Here is a 12,399-nt window from a genome sequence, read left to right as displayed (position 1 = left end):
AGCTGAATATAACAGTTGAGCGACCGTGCTAGAACCACGGAACTCGGGAATGCCTAACACCTTCTCCCGGGTTAACAGAATTCCTTATCCGGATTTCTGGTTCGCGGACTGTAATATCAGAGTCATTCTTTTCCTCGATTCGGGATTAAAATGGTGACTTGGGACACCCTAAATCTCCCAAGTGGCGACTCTGAAATAAATAAACAAATCCCGTTTTGATTGTCCTTTAATTGGAAAAACTCCCTCTGCGCCCCTCGCGGGGGCGGAAAAAGGAGGTGTGACATTTGGCTTCAGGCACTCGGCCCATTTCTATTCCGCCGTATCATATGGCCCCGCCAGAGTTTAAAGAATTGAAGGAATAGTTCCAAGACTTGCTTGATAAGGGCTTTATTAGACCTAGTGTCTCGCCCTAGGGTGCACCAGTGTTGTTTGTTAAGAAAAAGGATGGATCGATGAGGATGTGCATAGATTATCGGCAGTTGAACAAAGTCACCATCAAGAACAAGTATCCATTGCCGAGGATTGATTATTTATTTGATCAGCTTCAGGGTGCCAAGTGTTTTCGAATATTGATTTGAGATCAAGCTACCGTCAATTGAGGATTAGGGCATCCGATGTCCCTAAGATAGCTTCTCGCATTTGGTACGAGCATTATGAGTTTCTAGTGATGTCATTTGGGTTGACAAATGTCCCAGCAGCATTCATGGATTTGATGAACCGGGTGTTCAAACCATATCTGGATACCTTTGTGATTATTTTCATTGATGATATCTTGATCTACTCCTGCAGTCGAGAGAAGCACGAGCAACATCTTTGAGTCGTTCTTCAGACTCTAAAAGATAGCCAGTTATATGCTAAGTTTTCGAAATGTGAGTTTTGGTTGAGTTCAGTGGCATTCTTGGGTCATGTTGTATCAGTAGAGGGTATTCAGGTGGATCCTAAGAATATTGAGGCAGTCAAGGACTGGCCTAGACCCATATCAACTACAGAGATCCGGAGTTTCTTGGGCTTGGGGGGTTATTACCGTCGATTTGTGGAGAGGTTCTCATCTATAGCAACCCCGATGACCAGGTTGACCCAGAAGGTTGCCCTGTTCAAGTGGTCGGACGAGTGTGAGGCGAGCTTTCAGAAGCTCAAGACAGATTTGACTACAGCGCCGGTGTTGGTATTGCCCACAGGTTCAGGACCATATACAGTATATTGTGACAAAGAAATTTTATTTTGGGTAAGACTCACCCAACAATAGTTGTGTGAGGCCTTCTCTATTTTTGACAAGTGTATTTGTGGGGTCCATTCACTAATATTGGATTGATTTAAATAAGAAAAAATGAGTTAAGTGAATTTTTTTGTTGATGTGGTTCCCACCTCATATATTTATATTCAATAAATAGAAAATTAAATAGATAGTACAAGAGAAATGGAGGGAAAGAGAAAACGTGGAAGCCATTTCCCCTCCTTAATTACCATTTGTGGTCATCACAATAGAGTATAGACTCCAACAAAATTTCTCATCTCTTTGAACTGTGGATAAACATAGCCCAAACGAAGGCCACAACAAATTTATATTCAAGCAAAGGAAAACGACATTCTATCCAAACGTAATATTCCATATACATTTTGTATCTATCTGTCTTCTTCTTGTTTTTATTTAAACTTTTATTATCATAGTTTATATCTTTCTAAATTCATCTTCAGTTTCCAAAGCTTAAAAACTTAACCTTTAGAAGTTATTCATCGATATACAGAATTGTACTCACAAAATACTCTTCTTGTCAATATCAGTGTGAAATACAAAATTATGCTCACAAAATACTCTTCTTATCAATATAAAATTTATGTATTCTTGTTAACAAATACAAATTTGTGCCCACTGATTGAGACTTTTGCATTTGATCCATTTTGCTACCATACCTGCAAGAAAAATTATCAATACAAAAATATTGTTTACTATAAATTTAAAATAAGATCAATATGAACTTTTATTATAACTGTAATCTTTTAGTGCTAAAATGAGATGGTGGGCCAAATTTGCACAAAAGATTTCATTCACAACTATAGTGACAAAGAATAATGCCTAAGAATAGACTAAATTTTATCATTGTAATCTTTTAGTGATAAAGAATAGACAATAATGAAAAAAATCTTATCAAGGACTTAGCTTCAGTATGTATAGCTGGACAGGGAGGGGAATTCACTCTAAGTTTATTTTCTAATTTTGTGTTCTAAGAGGGATTTGCTTTTGTTTCCTAAAACAACAGAAACTATTGTACCAGTGGCTAGAGGTGGAGTTAATTTCGTTATGGAGACTACGACAATGCCTACTACTCCTGTTTTTTACCAAGATCATAATTCAAATGATGAGAAAAATTCCACAATGATACATAATGTGTATAATATCGACAAGAACTTTGCTTTTAAGAATGACTTGAAATTTGGTTCCGAAGAAGAATCATACAATGCATACAATTCCTACGCCGTGGAAAAAGGGTTCGGTGTTCGAAAAGGACCAAAAACTCTTAATAGAAACAAAGAAATTACTAGATGCTTATTTCTTTGTTCTTGTGAAGGGAAATATGACAAGCTTTCCCCTTTTCAAGAAAGAAAGCGACAAAGGTTAGAATATAGATGTGGTTGTCTGGCTCGTATAAAATTCAAAATTTCAAATGGGACATGGGAAGTATGTGAATTCAATGATATGCATAACCATCTCATGATAGAATAGAACTTGAGACATTTCATACAATCTGGTCGAAAGCTTACAAGTGCTACCAAAAACATTCTTGGTTCTATGGTTGATGCTGGTATTCGTGCAAAAAGGTTGTTCGATACCTTCAGAATGAAGCTGGTGGAATTGAAAATGCAGGATTTACTGAACAAGATGCTCATAACTTCATACAAGCACACAAGAGAAACATGATTAGTAGTGGAGATGCTCAAACTTTGGTAAATCATTTTATGCATTTGCAAGCAGAGGATTCAAACTTCTTTTATTTTTTTTCAAGTTGATGAAGATGGCATATTGTGCAACTTCTTTTGGAAAGATAGCATATCTAGATTGCACTATGAGTGTTTTGGGGATGTGATGATTTTTGACACTACATATCGTACAAATAGATATAACATGATTTGTGCTCCATTTGTTGGTGTGAATAATCATTGGAAAAATGTTTTCTTTGGATGTGCATTATTGTACGATGAAACGATTGATTCTTTTGTTTGGTTATTTCAAACATTTTTGAAGGCAATGGGAGGAAAAGCACCAAGAACAATTTTACCGATCAAGCTCATGCCATAGCGTTTGCACTATGAGCAACGAGCAACTGAAATGCGTGATATTGAGGTAACTGAGAATTACAAGTGTCGAGGAAAACCTAAACTTTCCATACAAGATTGTGGGATCTTAAAGCATGCTGCTAGTGTTTACACTAGAAGAATTTTTTCCAGATTTCAACATGAATTTTTGCAAGGGACAACCAAAAAAGTAGTCAATGTTAATACTAATGGGACTTGTAGTAAGTTTACAGTTTTAAAGGGTGAAAGTGGGCAAACTGAAATCGTCCAGTTCAATTCTCTGGACAAATCCATTATTTGTAGTTGCCAGATGTTTGAATCCATGGGTTGGCTATGTTGTCATGCACTAAGAATTTTGTTCTTTGACTTGAACTTTTCTTGTATCCCGGAGCAATACATTTTGAAAAGATGGACTAAGAATGCTAAACATAGTAATGGATTTGAGGAGTACATCAATAAGAAGGAACCGTTAAAATCCTCTATGGCAATTCGCTTAAATGGTTTAATGAAGGTGTCATTTATAGTTATGACTTTAGCAGCAAATGATGTCGACTCCGAGGAAATTGCTAGAAAATATTTGTATCAAGAAAAGGTTGAGATAACTAAGCTCCAAAGTGCATTATATGTAGATGGTCGTGATAAAGATCGGCATAAGTTTATTTCAACTACTGATCCTCTGCTAGGTGGTATGGATCATATTCTGGATCCAATAAAGAAAAAAGGAAAGGAAAAGGTATATGGGAGATTAAAGTCAATTACTGAGCAAAGAAGGAGAAAGACATCTCAAAAGGCATCAAAAGCTAAAGTAGGACTACCACATGCGTCCACGGGATTACGTTTTGAAGTTTAATCTCTATACACGTCCAAGTTAAATATTTTTTGTTAATGGTTTTTGCACCTTTCTGTCATCTAATAATTTTAATATGTATTTTCCTTCCAATTTCAAATATGCAGCTATATGAAAATTCAAATAGTACTTTCACCCAATTGTTGACTCAAGAATCAAGCTTGTAGACAGCATGTTGCAGTCAATACCCAACTCAAACAATAACCAGTGTCGGCATTAATTGAAGCATAATAGGACCCTCTATTTTGTATGAATATATTTGAATCTGCTTTTGTACTCTTCCTAGGGGTGTTATTAAACAATTTACTGCAGGATATTCACTAATATGACAAGTGAATTTTGTATTTTGGTACTACTAATTTCAAGTGTAGAAGAGCTTCAACATCTAGAATCTATAATTATGAGATATTTGAAATATAATTTATTTTTGTGAGCAATATACAAAGAAGCCATAAGAGATTGAGAAAGAATATACCTTAAATCCATGGATAAACGGAAGTAGCAGAAGATCTTTAGAATTGAGCTAAAATTTGACCGAACAGGATTAAAATTTGTTCTGGGTATTATTTTAGATGATAAGAATGAGAAGGATAAGTGATGGTTGTGGTATTGTGTGGGACCCACAGTCCACTTTACTTTATTTTTATTTCATTTAATCCTTTCAATTGGCCCATATTCACTTAACTCATTTTTTCTTATTTAAATCAATCCAATATTAGTGAATGGACCCTACAAATACACTTGTCAAAAATAGAGAAGGCCTCATATAACTATTGTTGGGTGAGTCTCACCCAAAATAAAATTTCTCATTGTGACACATCCCGTAGTGGACTTGGTGCGGTGTTGATGCAGAATGGCAAGGTTATTGCATATGCTTTGCGGCAGTTGAAAATTCACGAGAAGAATTATCCAGTTCATGATTTGGAGCTAGCAGCCATTGTTCACGTGCTAAAGATTTGGAGGCATTATTTATATAGCGTGTCGTGTGAGGTGTTCACGGATCACAAGAGTTTGCAATACTTGTTCAAGACGAAGGAACTAAATTTGAGGCATAGGAGGTGGTTGGAGCTATTGAAAGACTATGATATCACCATCTTTCATCATCCCGAGAAGGCCAATGTGGTGGCCGATGCTTTGAGTAGGAAGTCGGCTAGTATGGGTAGCCTTGCATATATTCTAGTAAGTGAGAGACCGCTTTCTTTAGATGTTCAGGCTTTGGCCAATCAGTTCGCGAGATTGGATGTTTCTGAGCCTAGTCGTATTTTAGCTTGTACAGTCACTCGGTCTTCATTGTTTGAGCGTATCAGGGATCGGTAGTATGATGAACCTCAATTACTTGTTCTTAGGGACACAGTGCAGCACGGTAGTGCCAAGCAGGTTACAGTTGGATATGATGAAGTTTTGAGGATGTAGGGTCGTGTTTGTGTGCCTAATGTGGATGGGCTTTATGAGTTGATTCTAGAGGAGGCCCATAGTTCCCGGTATTCTATTCATCCAGGTGCCGCTAAGATGTATTAGGATTTGCGGCAGCTTTATTGGTGGAGGAGGATGAAGAAGGATATTGTTGCATACGTAGCTCAGTGTTTAAAATGTCAGCAGGTAAAGTACGAGAATCAGAGACCTGATGGTTTGCTTCAGCAGATTGAAATTCCTAAGTGGAAGAGGGAGAGTATCACTATGGACTTCGTTGTTGGACTCCCACGGACTCAAAGGAAGTTCGATGCAGTGTGGGTTATTATGGATAGGATGACTAAGTCAGCACATTTCATTCCTGTGGCAGTTTCCTATTCTTCAGAGCGGTTGGTAGAGATGTATATCCGTGAGATCGTTTGCCTTCATGGTGTGCCCGTGTCTATCATTTCTAATCGAGGTACACAGTTTACCTCGCTTTTGTAGAGGGCAGTGCAGTGTGAGTTGGGTATGCGGGTCAAGTTGAGCACAGTGTTTCATCCTCATATGGACAGGTAGTCCGAACGTACTATTCAGATATTAGAGGATATGCTCTGAGCATATGTTATTGACTTTGGAGGTTCTTGGGATCAGTTTTTGCCGTTAGCAGAGTTTGCCTATAACAACAGTTATCAGTCGAACATCCAAATGGCCCCCTATGAGGCACTATATGGTAGACGGTGTCGATTGCTAGTTGGGTGGTTTGAGCCGGGGGAGGCTCGGTTGTTGGGTATATATTTAGTACAGAATGCCTTGGATAAGGATAAGATTATTCAGGATAGGCTTCGTACAGCTTAATCTTGGCAAAAACATTATGCCGACCATAAGGTTCGTGAGGTGGCATTCATGGTACGAGAGAGAGTGTTTCTTCGCGTGCCGCCCATGAAGGGCGTGATGAGATTTAGGAAGAAGGGCAAACTAAGCCCTAGGTTCATCGGACTTTTTGAGATCCTTGATCGAGTGGGAGAGGTGGCTTACAGACTTGCATTGTTGCCAGGTTTATCAGTTGTGCATCCAATGTTTCATGTGTCCATGCTTCGGAAGTATCACGACGATACATCCCACGTGTTGGACTTCAGCACTATCCAGTTGGAGAAGCATTTGACCTACAAGGAGGAGACGGTAGCTATTCTAGACTGGCAGGTTCGTCAGTTGAGATCGAAGCATTATCCTTCGGTTCGTGTGCAGTGGAGAGGTCAGCCTGTTGAGGCAGCTACCTGGGAGTCTGAGTCCGACATGCGGGGAAGATATCCCCATCTTTTCGCCGACTCAGGTGCTTTTCTATGTCCGTTCGAGGACGAACGGTTGTTTTAGAGGTGGAGAATGTGATGACCCAAAAGGGTCATCTTTTGTTTTAGAATCTGTTTCCATGTTGCAAGGCCTTATAAACCTCATTTTTATTCTCCTCGATTTGCATGCGCAGTCCGGGCGCATTTCTAGAATGCCTTTATGTGAAATTTGAGAAAAATATTGAATTTTGCCTTTAAAATTGATTAAAGTTGACTTTGGTCAATAATTTTGGCAAACGGATCCAGATCCATAATTTGACGGTCCCGTAGGGTCCATAGTAAAATATGGGACTTGGACGTATGCCCTGAATCGAATTCCGAGGTCCCTAGCCCGAGAAATGAATTTTTGAAGAAAATTATTTGCTGGAAAATATAAGAATTTTTAGAAATGGAATAGTGTGTTATCTCATTGGTATCGGGCTCGTATTTTGACTCTGGAGCCCGGTACAAGTTTGATATAGTTTTTAATTCTTGTCTGAAAATTTTGGTAAGAAACGAGACTGATTTGACGTGATTCGGATGTCCGGTTGAGAAAACAGAAATTTCAATGTTCTTAAGGATTTCGTGAGTTTTGGTGTTAAATTTGTTGTTTAAGATGTTATTTTTGCAATTTGATCGCACGAGCAAGTCTGTATGATATTTTTAGACTTGTGTGCATGTTTGGTTTGGAGCCTCGAGGTCTCGGGTGAGTTTTGGATAGGCTACAGAGTGAGTTTGGACTTAAAAAATCTACTGCTGCATCTGGTATCTGTTGTAGGCTCTCGCAATTGCGAGATCTGGCTTCGCATTTGCGAGCTTCACATGCTTGGTAATTATGAGGGTTTTATCGTAATTGCGATGATGACCTGGTCCAACATAGTTCGCATTTGCGAATGTATCTTCGCATTTGCGAAGTCATCAGGGCGGGGAAACCATAGCAATTGCGACCAAAGGTTCGCAATTGCGACAGTAGCAGACATGCAACAGTTTTGCATTTGCGATATCCGTCTCGCATTTGCGAGCTTCGCAATTGTGAAGCTCTGGTTGCAAATGCGACATCTACAACTGATCAAAACACAACTTAGACGGGATTTCAACTCATTCTCTCAAATTTTCAAACCCTAAGCTTGCTTAGGCGATTTTCCAAATAAGAGTTCTTCCCCAACTTATAGGTAAACGATTTCTAACTCATTTCCTTCAATCTATTCCATCTTTTTACAAGATTTCATCACAAATTTTAGGAATTTTCATGGAAAAATTGAGTGTTTTGGGTAGAATTTAGGAATTTCGAAATTTGGGAATTTACACCTTAAATTGAGGTCGGATTCCAAAACCAATTGTATATCTAAGCTCGGGGGTGAATGGATAATCGGGTTTTGATCCGAACTTTGAGTTTTGACCTAGCGGGCCCGAGGTCGGTTTTTGACTTTTTGGAAAAAATATTGAGAAACCTATAATTAAGCATTGGAATTGAGTTCTTTAGCATTTATTAATGTTATTAAGTTAATTATAATTAGATACAAGCGGTTTGGAGGTGGAATCGAGAGGTAAAACGATAATTAAGGTTTGATTGTGGCCGTGGAATCGAGGTAAGTGTTGTGGCTAACTTTAGCTTGAGGGATTAGGTGTTGTTGCCTTATTTTCTACTTGTTTAGTTGCTAAGTACGACGTATATGTGTGGTGAGGAGTATCTATATGTTGTTATAGGATCATGGCATGCGAGTGAGTCTTATACTTATGACCGTTGTGTTCCTTTATACGTATTGTTCTTACTGAAACTAGTTATTACTCATGTTAAACAAGTTTTACTATGTTTTCTTGGTCTTGGATATTGGTTGAGTATTGACTCAAGTTGAGATTTCTGTTGTGAAATTAAATGATGAAATAAAGTTATTTGATTGTGATGCCCTTGCCGGGTTGTTATTATTTCTGTTGTTGCTTATGGTGAGGAAGAGTGATAAAGCACGAAGGGTGATGCCGTTCACATTTCTATTATTCATATGGTGAGGAAGAGTGATAAAGCACGAAGGGTGATGCCGTGCACGTTTCTATTATTGATTTCATGGTGAGGATTGAGAGTAAAAACACGAAGGGTGATGCCGTGCATTTTCTGTTTGCTGTGTTTACTTGTTGTTATCGGTTCAAGTGTTCTAGCCGTTTAAGATTCCTTTACTACTGTGATTCTTTGTGTTGGAACCCCCATAGCATGTTGCCCCTTCCCGTTCATTTCTGTTCAATTTTTAATCCTTATTATTTTGTTAGTATATTGTTTAACTGCACATGTTTATATTGTTTGTTGTGTCCTAGCCTCGTGACGTTTTCGCCGAGGTTAGGCTCAGCACTTACCAGTACATGGGGTCGGTTGTACTGATACTGCACTCTGCACTTTCTGTGCAGATTCCGGTACTGGACCATACTGATCAGAGTTCGAGATTGCTGCCTTCAGTCCACAGGAGACCCAAGGTAGATTTGCCGGCGTTCGCAGACCCTGGAGTCTCCTTTCCTCTACCTTAGTTCATGTTTTCTTTCATTCCGAGAAACAAATGTATTTTTTCTTTAAACCAGTATTTGTAGAAATTCTTAGACATTTGTGAATTGTGACACCAGATCATTGCGTAGCATTGTTTTAGAGTTTTGAACTATTATGAAACTTTCGCACTTTATATCTGCTTAGTTTTAGCTATTATTTATTACTGTTTGGGTTAATAATTAATGCGTTAAAAATGTATCTGTTGGCTTGCCTAACTTTCAAGAGTAGACGCCATCACGATCCCGACGGTGAGAAATTCGGATCGTGACAATTGTGCAACTAAACTTCAAGCAAAAATATCGAAAGTTTGCATTGGCAAGCTAAACTTCAGGCAAAAATGTTGGATGTTTGTCCTTGACAAGTCAAACTTCAAGCAAACATATTTGATTTTTGCTTGGCCAAACTTCGGACGCAAATTTTGCGATTTTTAATTGCGTTGTCTAAAGTTGGTCGAAGTAACTAAACTTGAAAAGTACACTGTGACTATCACTTAAATGGCGACCCCAAATTTGACTATATGTGCACTTGCCCCTTTGCTTTTGGTAGTCTTTATTGAAAGCTAATACTCCCTCCGTTCTAATTTATGTGAAGCTATTTTCTTTTTTGTCCATTCCAAAAAGATGATCCCTTTTAAAATTTGGAAATAATTTAGCTTAAACTTACAATTCTACCCTTAATGAGAAGCTTTTATAACCATACAAATACTCTGGGCCCGTTTTTGACTTGTTTAGGACCACAAATTTCAAAAATCTTTATTTTTGCTTAAACTTCATGCTCAGTCAAACATATTCACATAAATTGGAACAGAGGGAATATCACTTTCAATATTTAGTAATAATTTACTTTTAACACTTCACATAATATATTTAAGATTACAAGATTCGAAGCTCATTTTAATATATTATACATATATTTAGTTTAAGAACGGAAGATCCAAACACATTTGTTTTTAAAAATTTCAAGTACATTCAAATTAAGACACGTAAAATGGAAGAAAAGAGTAAAACTATCAACAAAAGAAAAAAGAAGAAGAAAAGTTATATAGTACTAGTCCGTGTGACATATGTCAGGTGGTACATGTAAAGTTACTCCAAAATTTATCACCATAGTACTATAGTTGGTGTGACATATATGTCAGGTCGAACATGTAATAATTTTCACTTAATTTTAAAACACGGATGTATTGGCAAATTATTACTCTATCCGTTTTAATTTATGTGAACTTGTTTGATGGGGTATGAAGTTTAAGAAAAAATTAAGACTATTTTGGAATTTGTGGTCTTAAACAATTTAAAAAGGAGCCCAGAATATTTGTGTGGTTCTAGAAAAACTTTTCATTAAGGGTATAATAAGTTTACGCTAAATTGTTTCCAAATTTAGAAATAGCTCATTCTTTTTTGAACTAACCAAAAAGGAAATAAGTTTACATAAACTAGAACGGAGGGAGAAATAGCTATACAAAATACAAACTATGTATTCAAGTAATATCAACATGTGATTCTACCATTGTGCATCAGATAAGGTTGTCTGTTGTGATGACCTGGTAGGTCATTTTGAGTTCCAACCCTTATTTTCGTGTTTTGAGACGTAGATTAGCTTCGTTTAGTAATTTTTGATCTATGTGCGCAGTCCGTATTTTTTTAGAAAAAATTTTATGTGAAAAATTGAAGAAAATATGAATTTTAGCTTTAAAAATAATTTGAGTTGACTACGGTCAACATTTTGTGTAAACGATCCTGGATCGGTATTTTAACGATCCCAGTCCATATCATGATTTTGGACTTGGACGTATTTTGGACTAGGGCGTATACCCGAAATTTCTTTGTATTATATTTTTTCGGTAATTTATGTTATCCATTCTTCAGTTAGATTAGTACTTTTTAAATTATTTGTTTCGTATTTATTATTTACTTTAAAGATGTTGAATATTTTGGAAGTTGAAGTTTGATGGCACCATATTTGAAGTGAAATTATTCCTCGCCTTGTTTTTATTATTCGAATTTATATTATTGCTTGGTGAGGAAGAGAGAAAAAGCACGAAGGGTATTGTCGTGCCTTATTTGCATTTATTATCATATATTGAGAGATTTGAGAGAAAAATCACGAAGGCTGATGCCGCACCGGTGAGTGAAAGCATGAAGAGTGATGTCATGCCATTATATTCATGATATTACATGGTGAAAACGCGAGTAAAAGCACGAAGGGTGATGCCATACCGTTTTCATATCACTGTTTTATTTGATTTTCGATTTTGGCGATTTACTTGGTTATATTGTTGCTTAATTCGGAAGATGTTGTTTCGTGATTTCGTACTTGTTGTTTCTATTATATTTTCCCCTTTCGCATGTCCCTTCCCAGTTAATATTCTATTATTCTTCTTGTTATTTTGCTGCTTTATATATACTAGTACATGATTTTTACGTAGGTGTCTTGTCATAACCTCGTCACTACCTTGTCGAGGTTAGGATCGATACTTATGGAGTACATTGAGCTAGTTGTACTCATTCACTTCTGCACTTCTTGTGCAGATACTGGTATCGGTCCTAGCGGTGCTGAGAGGTGCGTCGGCTCAAATCACTTTCATACGGAGACTCGAGGTAGATCTGCTGGCGTTTGCAGACCTTGAAGTCTCATTCCATTTCCTACTTTTACTGTTTATCTCTTTCGAACAATTGTATTTATTTCAGACTATGTTTGTAGACTTCTAGTTGCTCGTGCACTTGTGACTCCGGAGTTCTGGGAGTAGTTAGTATCACATGGTACCGTGTTCAATTTGGCATTTATTTCTCATTGAATATCATTATTTTATTTTTAACTGTTAAAATTGGTTAATTACTTATTTCACGTCGGCTTGCCTAACAAGTGGATGTTAAGCACCATCACGACCCCAGAGTTGGGATTCCGGGTCGTGACAACTGTTTAGGACCATTTGGATATTAAGCTTCGCTTTTTCACGGGAGTAGTTACGCCGTAAGAATTTTATACAGAGGGTTCAAAATATAAATACATGAATA

This window comes from Nicotiana sylvestris, chromosome 11 (assembly GCF_000393655.2).
Source record: "Nicotiana sylvestris chromosome 11, ASM39365v2, whole genome shotgun sequence".
In the NCBI taxonomy this organism is placed as follows: domain Eukaryota; kingdom Viridiplantae; phylum Streptophyta; class Magnoliopsida; order Solanales; family Solanaceae; genus Nicotiana; species Nicotiana sylvestris.
The sequence above is the reverse complement of the archived record's forward strand: the minus strand, read 5'-3'. Positions refer to the sequence as shown.